The sequence below is a fragment of the Peromyscus maniculatus genome, chromosome X, assembly GCF_049852395.1.
Source record: "Peromyscus maniculatus bairdii isolate BWxNUB_F1_BW_parent chromosome X, HU_Pman_BW_mat_3.1, whole genome shotgun sequence".
Taxonomy (NCBI): Eukaryota; Metazoa; Chordata; class Mammalia; order Rodentia; family Cricetidae; genus Peromyscus; species Peromyscus maniculatus.
This window is the reverse complement of record NC_134875.1, coordinates 67,749,094-67,763,712: the sequence shown is the minus strand read 5'-3', so window position 1 is coordinate 67,763,712 and position 14,619 is coordinate 67,749,094.

Here is a 14,619-nt window from a genome sequence, read left to right as displayed (position 1 = left end):
ACTAGAATTTTGAGTATTATAATGAATAGATAGAATATGGGCAGCCTTGTCTTGTTCCTGATTTTTATGGAATTTTTTGTTTCCTCAATTTTAATGGAATTGCTTTGAATTTCTCTATTTAATTTGATGTTGACTGTTGGCTTGCTGTTTATTGTTTTTACTATGCTTAGGTATGTTTCTTGTATCCATGATCTCTCCAAGACCTTTATCATAAAGCGGTATTGGATTTTGTCAAAGGCCTTTTCAGCTTCAAGTGATTTGATTGTGTTTTTTTTTCTTTCAGTTTGTTTATATTATGGATTACATTGACAGATTTTTATATGTTGAACCACCCCCACATCTCTGGGATGAAGCCTACTTTATCATGGTGATTGATCTTTTTGATGTGTTCATTTATTTGGTTTGCCAGTATTTTATTGAGTATTTTTTCATCAATTTTCATGAGGGAATTTATTCTGTAATTCTCTTACCTTGGTTGAGTCATTGTTTGGTTTGGGTATAAGCGTAACTGTAGCCTCATAAAAAGAATGTGACAATGTTCCTTCCTTTTCTATCATGTGGAATAATTTGAGTACTGTGGCATTAGGTCTCCTTTGAAAGTCTGGTAACATTTTATACTGGAACCATCTGTCCTTGGACTTTTATTGGTTGATAGATTTTAATAACTGCTTCTATTTCCTATGGACTTATAGGTCTATTTAAATTCTTTATCTTGTCTTGATTTATTGTTGGTATATGGTACCTACCATAAAATTGTCCATTTCTTTTAGATTTTCCAAGTTGGGGAAGTATAGGTTTTTGAAATATGGCATAATGATTCTCTGGATTTCCTCACTGTCTGTTGCTATATTTCCTTTTCTGCTTCTGATTTTGTTAATTTGGATATTCTTTTCCTACCATTTATTTAATTTTGATAAGGGTTTGTCCACCTTGTTGATTTTTCTCAAAGAACCAACTCTTTGTTGAATTGATTCTTTGTATTGTTCTCTGTTGCTATTTTATTGTTTTCAGCCCTCTGTTTGATTATTTCCTGCTTTCCACTCTTTCTGGGTGTGTTTGCTTCTTTCTATTCTAGAGCTCTCAGGTGTTCTGTTTAGTTGCTAGTATGATATTTTTCTAAATTCTTTATGTAGGCATATAGTACTATGAACTTTCCTCTTAGCCCAGTTTTCATTGTGCCCCATAGATTTGGGTTTATTGTACATTCATTTTCAATTAATTCTAGAAAGTCTTTCTTCTCTTTCATTCCTTGACCCATTGGTAATTCAGTTGAGATTTGTTCAGTTTCCATGAGTTTGTATGCTTTCTATAGTTTCTGTTGTTGAACTCTACCTTAACCTGTGTTAATTAAATAACATACAAGGTTTATTTTAATTTTTTTGACCTGTTGAGGGTTGCTTCATGATTGAGTATGTGGTCAGCTTTATAGAAGTTTCCACGAGGTGCTGAGAAGAAGCTAAATTTTGTGTTTAGGTGAAATATTCTGTAGATCTCTATTAAGTCCATTTGAGTCATAATATCAGTTAGTTCCCTTATTTCTCTGTGTAGTTTCTGTCTTGAAGACCTGTCCATTACTGAGAATGGGGTTGTGTAGCCAGAAGGTTTCTCCACTACTGCCTGGCCATGCTGTCCCTCAACCACTTATAAAATAATCATTCAGAAGCTTAATATCAATTACAAATTGCATGGCTTATGGCAAGCTTCTTGCTAGCTAGCTCTTATAACTTAACCCATTTTTATTAATCTATAAGTGGCCACATGGTTTACTGGTACTTTTACAACTTGCTTCTGCTGAAAGCGTCTGGCATCTCCTTTACCTCTGCTATTTATCTTCCTGTCTCTCCCTCTTGGATCTCCTGCCTGCCTCTAAGTTGCCTTGCAGTTTTCCTTCTAGCAATTTCTATAGGACTGGATTTGTGAATAGATGTTCAAATCTGGTTTTGTCATGAAATATTGTATTGCTCCATGTATGTTAATTGAAAATTTCGCAGGATATAATACTCTGAGTGGCATCAGTGGTCTCTTAGTGTCTGTATAACATCTGTCCAGTCCCTTCTAACTTTTGGAGTCTCCATTGAGAAGTCGGGTATAATTCTGATAGGTCTGCCTTTATATGTTACTTGGACTTTTTCCTTTGCAGCTCTGTCTTTCTTTATTCTGTTTGTTGTGCCTTTATAGTCATGTCCTTCTTTAGGTTGGGAAAGTTTTCTTCTATGATTTTTTAAATATAATTTATTTTATTATAATCATGCCTTTGAAATGTGATTCTTCTTCTTTCTTACTACTCTTAAGTTTGGACTTTTCATGGTGTCCCAGATTTCCTGGATGTCTTGTGTTAGTAATTTTTTGGATTTAACATTTTCTTTGACTGATGAATCTATGTCCTCTATCATATCTACAATGCCTGAGTTTCTCTCTTCCATCTGTTGTATTCTGTTGGTGATTTGTTGCCCAGATTTTCCATTTCCAGGATTACCTTGGTTTATGTTTTCTTTATTACTTCTATTTCAATTTCCAAGTCTTGAACCATTTGCCTTTCCTCTTTGATTGTCCCTGTTGTTCTTGGCTTTTTTTTTAAGGAATTTATTGATTTCTTCCAATTTTTTTTTGTGTTTGCCTCAACTTGCCCATTCTGTTATTTGTATGTATTCTTACACTGGTATTTATGCATCTGGATTTGGGATGATTATAGGTCTGGGTGTTGTTCCTAGTATTTGTTTTTATTGTGTGGGTGTTTTGTTCCTTTATTATCTAATTCCTTTATTTTTTCTGGCATGAATGTCCAAGGGTTCTGATGACTAGAAGGTCATCCACTCCAGTAGCATATCTCAGCTGATGGTTTTTTTTGGGGGGGGTTCAGTGCCTATATCTAGCATATGCTCCTGTTCTTTCAACTGGCATGGGCTGTACCTGTGACTATGGAGTCTCCTGGAATTGTGGGAAAAGGTGGCCACAAAGTGGATGATTATGTGGGTGATGTAGGGTGGTAGAGTGGGTCTTGGGAGAACAGAATCCAGTGGGTGGCAACAATGGTAGTCCTGCCTGCAGACAGGTCTCTCACCTGCTGGCCAGCTGGTGAGAACTATACACAAATAGTGGAATTCAATAAGATTTGGGGGATGATGCCAGCTCTCTGCCTGGTGCTGAGATAGGAGGGGAGGGGCAAAAGATGTACCCTGGAGATTAAGGCTGGAGGTTGAGGCAGCCCAGCTGGGAGACTAGTCTCTCAACTCTTTTTCCAATGGATGTGTGGCCTGTACTCATGCCTAGGGAGTTTGCTGGAGTTGTGAGGAGGGTTAGCCATGGGATAGATGATGAGGTGGGTGGGGTTAGGTGGCAGAGTTGGTCTTGCGATAACAGAATGTCAGCAGTAGTGTTTCAGTCTGCAGGCAAATCTGTCACTTGCTGACCAGCTGGTAGGGACTACACCAGAGCAGTGGAGTTCCATCAGAGTTGGGGGCAGGTCCTAACTGCCTTTCTGATGCTAAAATGGGAGGTAGAAGGGCATGAGATGTGCCTTGGTACTTAGGGGCTGCAGGTTGGGGCAGTTTAGCTGGGAGGCCAGTCGCTCACTATTTTTCCAACTGGTATGGGTGGTACCTGTGCCTATAGAATTATTATAAGAAAACTGTGAAGGCAAATTTTTGTCTATTCTGTTATTGTAAAGGAGTCTTTTAAATTTATCTTATAATAGACTATGCTTTAGGTAGTAAAGAAGGCAAGAGAATTCCAGGCTGTATAACAAGCCCTTTGGCTGGATCACTTTATTGATAGATTTCAAATATGTTACTATTCTCCATTTTCCAGACTTTTTAAATGACAAATATAGAAGAAATCCAAGGACTGATTGATTCTTCAATATTTTGAGCATTTAGGTGCTCCTGTACCAGCTGTTCTAGTGCCTGTATTTTTCTGGTGTCAAAAGCCATTGTTCCTCCCAGACAGGTTTGCCAGTTAACTATTTTAAAGGTAGGGCTATTGGTACCTGTGAAAGATCAACATCTGTTATGCCTTGTTTATTAACAACCTGTACGGTGAATGACTGTTCTTCATAATGCATTTAATATTTGTCTCAGAAGCATTCATTACTTTATAGTTTGTTTCTGAGATTGAAGAGATGTAATTCTAGGTTTGTCATTATTGTAACAAATCATGTTCTCATAAATATGTTAACACATATTGCTTTAATTTCCCTACCTGTCCTTCTGGCAATATACAGTGCAACCACTCTGTACTTTGTTTCATCTGCGATAATTTCTAATTCCTAGAAGCTGAATAGTTACCTACTAAAAAGGCCAATAAGGATGCCAAGTGGTTTTGTGTGTGTGTGTGTGTGTGTGTGTGTGTGTGTGTGTGTGAATGTGTGTGTGAAATTATTGTCACATACCTGCCTATGTCTATTATAATTTCAATTACAATGTCATTTATTCATTTTTTTTATCATTGGTCTTTGATCATTTATAGAACTTTGACAAAATGCTTGTTTTGAGGTCTCTCCTGAGAATTTTGTTTTATCTACTGAATTATTTATTAATAATTGGCTTTAAATATTCTAAATGCTCTGTGGATGAGTATCTCCAATGCTGACAGGGAATGGTTGAACCAAATAAGACAGTGTGGTCTGGGAGAGGTCCTTTAATGCATTTCCCAGTAGCAAAGAGTTACCTTGCCTGTCTCATGTTGATCTTCATTCATTTGGCCATTGCTGGCTGGCCTTTGCCACACCTTCTGCATAATTCAGAAGCTTGGTGCCTTCTTTTTGGATTATCTCTGGAAAAAAAAAAAACATTGTTTCTGGAAAATCCTTGCTTACAGTCCCTTCCATATGGCCTTGTTTACCACAATTAAAACATCTGACATATTGATTTTTTTTTAATTTTTAGAAATACTTTTCCTATCCAAGTATCATCATATGTATCAATATCAGCTGCATTTTGAATCCATTTATCTGTGGGTGCTGAGCTTGCCTTTAAGGGTCTAATCATGCTTTTGCATCTTAATCAGCACTTTCAAAAGCTGGTAATTGAAGTAATATTTGTTTAACTTCTGGATCTGAAACCATTCTATTTATACATAAAGTCAATCTTTGTAAAAAAAAATAGTGAAGGACTCTTTTGGGCTTTGTATAATTTTATTAAATGACTCAGTCCTCTTCCATGATTCTTCAAACTTTTCCCAAGCATTAAAAGCTACTATACGGCATGAAGCCAAGGTGTAATTATCAAATATAAACTGTTTTTGCAAATCAGCATACTGACCTTCACTGAAAAGATGGTCTTGGAAAATTACAATACCTCTAGCCACACTTCATTGTTCTATGACTTTAGCTTCCTCTCCACCATGTTTTCTATTGTAACCAAGGACCAGCTTCTAATATTGCTGTAACTAAATCTTCCCAGGACTACGGAATAATTCTGTTATGAGTTGCCTCATGAATTTAGCATCTTCTTGAAAAAGAGTAAATACATACCATATGAAATGAATAGTTCCATAAGTATCTTCAACTCTTTTATGGTATCCCAGTTAACTTCTGCATAACCTTGGGGATGCCTATTACCTGATGGGCATTCTTGTATGGCATCCTGATGCATTAAAGTTGATTTGCTAATAACCGTGGGCAATTCTTCTTCATTTTCATAATGCAATGGTGTAGTTTGTTCTGCTCTAAATTTCATTGTGTGTGTGAATATTGTCCTTAGTTTTATTAGTAGGTATTTCTAAGGATTGTGTATTATCAGTCAATTTTTCATATTTGGCACCATTATTAAGCCACATTTTACGGATGAAGCATGAAATACCAATAATCATTATAATCAACATTATATCAATCTCAACTGAGTAAGTTATCCCTTCATTTAATTTTTCCATTTTCAAATCATCTACTGTAGAACCACACAGAGTCCTAACTCCCTTAATGTGGGGAAGACTTAAATAAAATTAATTTCACCCATAAGAATTTCCATGTGTCTCACCATATAGATATGAGACTGGCTGTTTTTGCACTAAATGACTGGTCAGAGAACACAGGTGGTATACAGCCAGAAAGAGAGCAGCAACAGCAGCTCACATGTACCAGGGACTACAGGTGTGTGGTGGGAGCAGCAGCAGTGAAAGCCTGAGTGTTGACATGGTCATCCTGGCATAGCCGAAGCCTGAGGAGGGTATCCAGGGAAAGCCTACAACCTGAAAGAAGAGGGAACAAGACTCCTGAAAAACAGATATAGGAGGACATGCAGAAGCCCACAGAGTAAAACAAATGCAACATAAAAGAATGCAACACATCTTTGCATCAATAAAACATTGTTCCACCTGAAACAAATGTAACACATTTTAAAATAACATTCTATAACATGTGTATGTCTTTGTTTCTGTGTCTGTCTGTCTGTTTCAGTCTGTGTATATTAGTGTGAAAGCCATGAAACACATATGCAAATTAAATAACAATTAGGATTCTGTTCTCTGCTTTTACCATATGGGCCCTTGACATCTAAATCAACTTTGGTAACAAACAATTTTACCAATGGAACCATCCTACTAGTACATTTTTATTCATTTTAAAACATGGTACATACAGTGACCATTCCAGAAGGAAGATATATAAATAACTTATATGAAGCTGAGAGACTAAAAGTAATGTCCACATACATTGACAGTTAATTTTTTAAAACTTAGATTAGTTTCTTCATTATATTTATTTGTTTGTGTGTATGTATGTGTGTGTATACATACCACAGTACAGATGTGAAGGTCAGCAGGCAGCTTGCAGGATTTGTTCTTTTCCTTCCACCATGTGGTTCTCAGCGATAGAATCCAAGTCATTAGTTTGTCAGCAAGTAAATCTACGTGGTAAACCATCTTGCCTGACTTTAGATTCTTTATTTTTTTATTTATATTTATTTATTTATAAAATTGTATAGTTAATTTAATTTTACATGTCAGCCATGGGTTCCCTTGTCCTCCCTCCTCCTGCCCCCCCTGCTCTTCCCCCAATCCACCCTCCATTCCTACCTCCTCCAGAGCAAGGTCTCCCCTGGGGATTCAGCTCACCCTGGTAGATTCAGTCCAGGCAGGTCCAATCTACTCCTCCCTTCACCCAGGCTGAGCAAAGTGTCCCAGCCTAGGCCCCAGGCTCCAAACAGCCAGCTCATACACTAAGGACAGGTCCCAGTCCCACTGCCTGGGGGCCTCCCAAACAGTTCAAGCTAATCAACTATCTCACTTATCCAGAGGGCCTGATCCAGTTCCATGGGGGCTCCTCAGCTATTGGTTCAATGTTCATGTGTTTCCACTAGTTTGGCTATTTGTCCCTGTGCTTTTTCCAATCATGGTCTCAACATCTCTAACTCATACAGTCCCTCCTCTCTCTAGCTGATTGGACTCGTGGAGCTCCACCTGGGGCCTGGCCATGGACCTCTGCATCTGCTTCCATCAGTCATTGGATGAGACTTCTATCACAACAGTTAGAGTCTTGGGCCATTCTATCACCAGAGTAGGTCAGTTCAGGCTTTCTCTCAACCATTGCCAGTAGTCTATTGTGGAGTTATTTTTGTGGATTTCTGGGGACCTCTCGAGCACTTTGCTTCTTCCTGTTCTCATGGGGGTATTCATTGATCATGGTCTCTCTTTTCTTGTTCTCCCTCTCTGTTCTTGATCCTGCTGGTATCTCCCACTCCCCTAAGCTCTCTTTCCCCTGATCCTTGCCCTTTATTACCTCCCCCCCACCCCGTCACATCCAGTTTGCTCATGTAGACCTCATCTATTTCTCTGTCATTGGGCCATCCCTGTGTCTTTCTTAGGGTCCTGTTTGCTAGGTAGCCTCCCTGGAGTTGTGAGCAGCAGTCTAGTCATCCTTTGTTTTATATCTAGTATCCAACTATGAGTGAGTGCCTACCATGATTGTCTTTCTGAGTCTGGGGTACCTCACTCAGGATGATTCTTTATTAACATATACAAACTGTATAGAATAATGTGTTACATTAATCATCTCCAATTTAAGAATATTATATACCTTCATCAGGCTTTCTGGCCCCCTTTATTTTCAAATCACACTTCTGCACCATAACACCTTCTATATCCTGAGCAATACATATTTTATTTTTAAGTACTTTTTTATTATAGATTTTATAGATTATAGAAAATTAAATACTTTTTCTGAGCCTTATATACTTTGATTAATGTGATAATCTCCAGTTCCAACCCTTTTCCTACAAATAACTTTTTAGTCATATACCATGTTTTATTTATCCATACAAACATTTCTGGCAGTAAGATCAGGATCCATCCCTGGTGCACTAGTTGGCATTTGGGAGCCTACTACCTATGGTGGGACAATTCACACAGCATGGATGCAGGGAGAGGAACTTGGACATGCTTCTACTGCATGTTCCAGGCTCTTCTGACTCCCCATGGGAGGCCTTACCATCTTGTAGGAGGGAATGGGAGTGGGTAGGGGAGAAGGATGGAGGGGCATGAGGAGGGAAGAGGGGGATCTGTGATTAGTATAAAAAAAAATAAAAAAATTCTTAATACAGAAAATGATTCAATATTTTAGCCATTTGAGTGGTACATAGTAAGTGCACAGGTATCTGTACTCTAAGTTGGCTGATTATTTGTGATATAAACTCAGAAGTGTTATAAGGTGTTAATAAAACAGTTTTAGAATTCTATACCATATCCTTTCTCCAAACATTTAGGGATCATTGCAGGAAAAGGTGGCAGAAGGACTTAAGGTTTAACAGCAATGGGTCAATACAAGGAAACAGTGTCCTCCAGACACAGGAAGGTAGCTGCACAAATAAATTCAATGATTTTATTTTTAGTTAATTCCATTTATTTTAGTTAATTTTGATCTTTATGTGGTTTGTTTAGGTTTGCTAATACAGTAACAACAGTTTCACAATTGAGCAGATACTGTTAATATAGGTCATGGGTGCACTGAAATATGCTTTGATGGGTCCATCAAATTTCATACTTTATATTCTCTGTATCTGTAATGGAGCACAAGTCCCATTGTTTTCCTGTTTTCTATAACTGAATGTGGACTTATTCATACTCCATACTTTCTTGTCTACTAATCCATTGAAATTAGAGGTCCCAAAGATTCATGTGGTAATCACAAGTTCAAGTTCACTTTTTAAGTTATTGGACCTCACTGTGGAAACCTAGCTCTGTCCACAGTTGAGAGACAAAATTTATTCATCAGAATAGCCCTGTTTTTAATAAATTGTGTGAACAAAAATTCTAGAAATATTCTCATTTATAATTGTGAGAGCAAATAAGGACAAATCCTTATCTATGTACTGGTATTTAGAACATTGTACTTTTCCAGTAGGCCAAAGAATAGTGTATCAATCATTGGTTTTATAATATCAATTGAATTTTAGTAAGAGAATCAAAGGCAATGAATCATATTTATATGAAAACAATGTCAAACTTGAGTGACTAGCCAAGTCAAACCATTTCACTGTGGAACTTGAACTTTATCTTTTTAATGCATTTGGCTTTTAAGATCATGTTTAATTATTCATAAAAGCCAGTGGACCATAGTTAATTTCAAAATAGATACTAAAATTGACATTGCATCTATATGTATATCATATTGAATAATGTTTCTCAAAACACAACTTATCATCTTTTTTAAAAAAAAACTATCTTTAATTTTGTATGTAGGTACCTGTGAAGTTTTGGTTTATACATGTGAGTACAGTACCAGTAGAGTGCAGAAGACATTAGATCCTCTGTAGCTGTGAAATCACAATAGATTGTGAGTTAGCTAATATGGGCCTTGGGAGCTGAATTCTGGTCTTCTGCCAGAGCAGTATGTACTCAACTGCTGAGCCATTCCTCTGGCCCTACTCACCATTTCAATGAATCTCTTTCCTCCTCTGTACACTTAAGTGAGGAAGATTGCTTGGTTGTCTCTTTTGCTTCTGGGAAGCAACAGTCCCTGTTGATCCATTTCATGGGTAATTCCCATAAAAAGTGTTACAGTGGATAGAAAATTACTTTGAACCATTCTTTGACTAAATGTTTTTTCTCTCAACAAAGAACAACTTTGTGATCATCTGGCTGCTATATTTTCAGTTGTCAGCATGGCCAAATGGACATCCTGCAGATTCTAACTTAAATTTTGAGAACCACATAGATTTTCCTATTAGATTGACATGGCCATAAATAAAAATAATGTGATAAATGGTCTACATTCCGAGTTCTCCACAGTGGTCCATGCAGTCAAAGGAAGGAATATACTATATCTTGGCAAGTGTTATAAATTCCTAATGTCTTTATTATACCAAACTTCTTATAGATAATTTTCACATACATAAATATGACATAATTGGAAAATCAAATTCATTAAAGCCACTGAGTTTATGATGGTGGAAAAAAGTGAATGCCAGCATACATGGAGAAGGAATCACTTAATTCCTGGAATTACAGAGAATTAAGTCATTTTATATAATTTGAAAGAAGTTACTTGCTCATTAAATGCAGTCAGGAATTGGAAATGTTTAGTGAAACATTACCAGTAGGTCATATAAGTCTATCATATCCATAGAGATCTCTGCAGGTATTAAAATGACTAAAAAAAAACTTTACATGTTGTAAAGTTCTTAAGAAATTAAGACAATGTAAAAATATAGGGTCAATATTATGGGGCATTATTATTCATGAGTCTCATTTTCTTTATATCTTAACTTTTATATAGAGAAAACCCTTAGTAAATGAAATAATATTTGTGAAACAAAGTCCATATTTTCTGCAAAGTACAATAAAATTATATCTCACCAGGAAAAACACCATATAAGCTTACCATGAATTATAAAGATCTGAAGTATCCATGAATGAGCTGCTTCTGAATTAATAGAATTCGGTACTTGTGCAGCCTCCTTCTTGATGTTCTGTAGAAATTAGAGCTGAAGGAACTGGAAAAACTGTCAGTATTATTAAACTCATCCTTCTCTCTGATCTAAGAATCTCTTAACTTTTGTCAGTAACAATGAAACTATGAAAAACAAACTTAAAAAAAGAGTAATATTTCAGAATATTTACAAAATTTAACTCAAATTTTGTTTTGCAGATAAGAACATCAAACGAAGAAAAGTAAGTACAATTTGGATAAAGAATGATTCTGATTGGTTTTGTAAAACTGAGAAGTATTATTAAATCATATATGCAAATAAGTCCAAATGAAATATTCACTTTCTATAATTTTGATTAATTCAAATTTTCATTGATTTTTATTATCTGCAGTGTGTAGGAATTTACTGGCATAACGATGTAATTCAGTAATTCTATGTGATATTGAGATATTCTTGAAGAGCAACAAAGTAGAAAAACATACCTTCTCAGTTGCATAGTAATATAAAAGTGATTATTTTTTTCTTTTTCACTAATTAATACAACATTTGTTACTAAAGTTAGAGAGTATGTGGTGTACTTTTCCTTTCCTCAGTCTCATTATGAAATGTTTTGGAGTATATTTCATTTTTAATTGGAAAAGAAAAGATGCTACTTAATTATTTCCTGTTCACAAAGATTTGTCACTTCATGAAACAACAGAGAAGTTTGTGAATAAATTCCCTAAGGAACAAAAAACATTTTCCAAGTCAAATTTAAATAAACTAAAAATAAAATATTAATGATTTATTGAATATACCACTTTCAATATACAATCACAAGATCTGCCTTTCAAAATAAATGTCAATTTTAGCTTTACCTATCCTCATAAATACATTTGATATAAAATCTTAGTTCCAATAAGGATTATAGGGTGAATTATGTATTTACTGAACAGATACTACATTGAGCAATCAGGCTTTTGGATTATGCTGAACCAAAGAGTTCCATGTAACTAGGCTTCAAGCTCCTGCCTAGTAAAAGAAAACTCACTGATGAAATTTTTCAGTTTCTGCCACAACAGATAGAACTTTGGTACCAGATCTTGAGTATTGCTGGATTCTAATGGCCCCCTTGTGGGAAGGGGTGAGAAGGCATGTCATCAAAGACTCAGACACTGGGAATCTGTTGAAAGCAAACAATGAACTCATTTATGTAAGAACAGGGTAGGCCTTATATACACTCCTCCCAGTGCCCAGTCTCTGTGGTCATCCCTCATGGGCTGGGCATGATCAGGAACTCTGACAGTGACTGTTGCTAGGCCTTCAGGTAGATTCTGCATGATCAAGAACTCTGACATTGACTAGGAACTCTGACAGCACCTGTTGCTAAGCCCTCAGGCAGACTCCAGGTTGGCTCTTAAGGAGTATGGTATGTGCATGCCTTGGCTACTGGTCTGAGCCAATTTCCTCGACCCCATGGGCCTGTCCTACTACACTTGAGCTCACTGGCCTGTCTTACAAGATCAATACAAAACCTGAACTTTGAATCTAATGTTTCTAGGTTCCCCTGAGAGACTAGAGATTTGGTTTTAGTGGTATCTCAGGTCAATATGGTTGTAGAATTTTAATATCGGATATGCTAAAGATCAGGGCAAGACCTGGAGTCTAGATTTCTGTGGCCCCAGAACTTTCTTTGAGCCTTTGGCTCTAATCAGAGCTCCATCTTAAAAATCAGATGTAGCAGGGATTGGATGTTGATGTCCTGAAGCCATCAGGTTCTGAAAATCCAGAGGTGACCAAGGTTTTGATTTGATATTGTCACATTGATGCTTAAAGTATATCCCAACCTTAATACTGTTGAGACAAAGCCAAATGAGACTAGTTCACTAACTTGCTTGGTGATGAAACCTCTTTCCCCAGTACTCATGTATAAACATTACACTGATAGTCCTTTAAAATGGTCACAGAAACCAGAATATCCCAATAGGTCCTGAAAATGAGATAGTCAAAACAAACCACTATAACAGAGATGTAAAACACTATAAAGCAATATTAAATTTATGATAAAACTACACACCGTGACTCACTGCCAACCAACCAATTCCTCTAAGAGAAGTTAAAATTAGAAAACAGCAAAGATTTCTGAGAAAAGAAATAGTTTTACTGTTGAAAGGAATCAAGATCATATAAAAAATCAAATATTTATGTGAATTAAGAAGTATGGAATGCCTAGATAAGGCAATGTACAAACTGAACATAAAAGTTAACACATTGGAAGTTAAAAGTTCAAAACATTGAGGAAAATTTAGCAAGAAGTGTGAAATACTGAAAGTAATCAAACAGAACTGTTTGAAATGAAGAGAGTATCCAATAAAAAATAAAATAAAATAAAAACCACAGCAGGCATTATAATTAAATGACAAGGTCATGCAAAAATAAATTTCAGGAATAGAAAACGAATTTGAGAAATAATACAAACGGATGTAATAATATTTGGAAATATTATTTGGAAATAATGGAAAAAAATTACAGTATCAAAAGCTATTTCCAAGAAATCTGGGACACATTCAAAAGGCCAACCCACAAAATTTATGCTGTAGAGGAAGTAAGATGTAGGATTGAATGGAATAGCCAGACTAGAGATTTTATAGCATAAACTTCTCAAGTTTAGAGGAAATTTGGGCTTCCAAACATACATTGAGTAAATAACTTCAAATAGACATCAGCAGACAAAATCTCAATAGTGTATTATAGACCCCATGTCAAAAAGACACTGTAAAACAAAATAATAATCCTAAGAGCAACATGAGAAAATATCATGTAAAAGACAAAGACAAAAATACAAGAATTACCCCAGGCTTTTTGTCAGCAACCATAAAGACCAGAAAAACACAGAATGGTACATTTTAAACACTGATTGAAAACAAATATGAACAAGAATGGTATACAACAAGATGCAATTTTTTAAAATTGAAGGAGAAATAGATATTTCAAGACAAAAATAAACCATTCAGATTCACAATCATGACAACCAAGGAAGCACTGCAGAAATTTCTTAGAGCACTACTTCACATGAAGAAAGAAGAGAAATGATAGTATATTTACAGATAAACATATTAGCCTTGGCAAGAAAATCTGTGTGCAACATAGCAACATAGAAAAATGTTCAACTCTAGTATGGGAACAAGAAAAGAAATACCAATAATTCAGCAGTTTATTTAGTACCATACCTGGCAAAGTTATAGGGAATATCAAACCCCTTTCTATGATAACATTAATTGTATATAATCTTAATGAATCAGTAACAAAGATACAGGCTAAAATATTGGATTAAATAGAAACAATTATATAATATAACACCATAATGAAATTCAGTTAAAAGTAAAGATATTTAAAATATTATATCAAATGGTATGTGGGGAGAACCTACCAAGCTAAAGGGAAACATAACAAAGGTTGAGTACCTATCTTTACAACATATAAAGTAAGATTCAACTAAAGATAATTAGAAGAGATAAAAAGGGACACTCCATATTGATAAAAGGAATAATTTATTAAAAACTATAACAGCTTTACACCATTGTGCAACATATATTGGCTCTCCTAATTTCATAAAAGAAAGACGAGAAGCCTTAAAACAGCACATAGGCCCTGAAAAATAACAGTGAATTACTTAAATACTCCATATTCAAATTTAAATAGGTCTTCCAAAACTTAAGTCCAAGTGGATCAAGGACCTCAACATAAATCCAGCTACTCTGAACCTGCTAGAAGAGAAAGT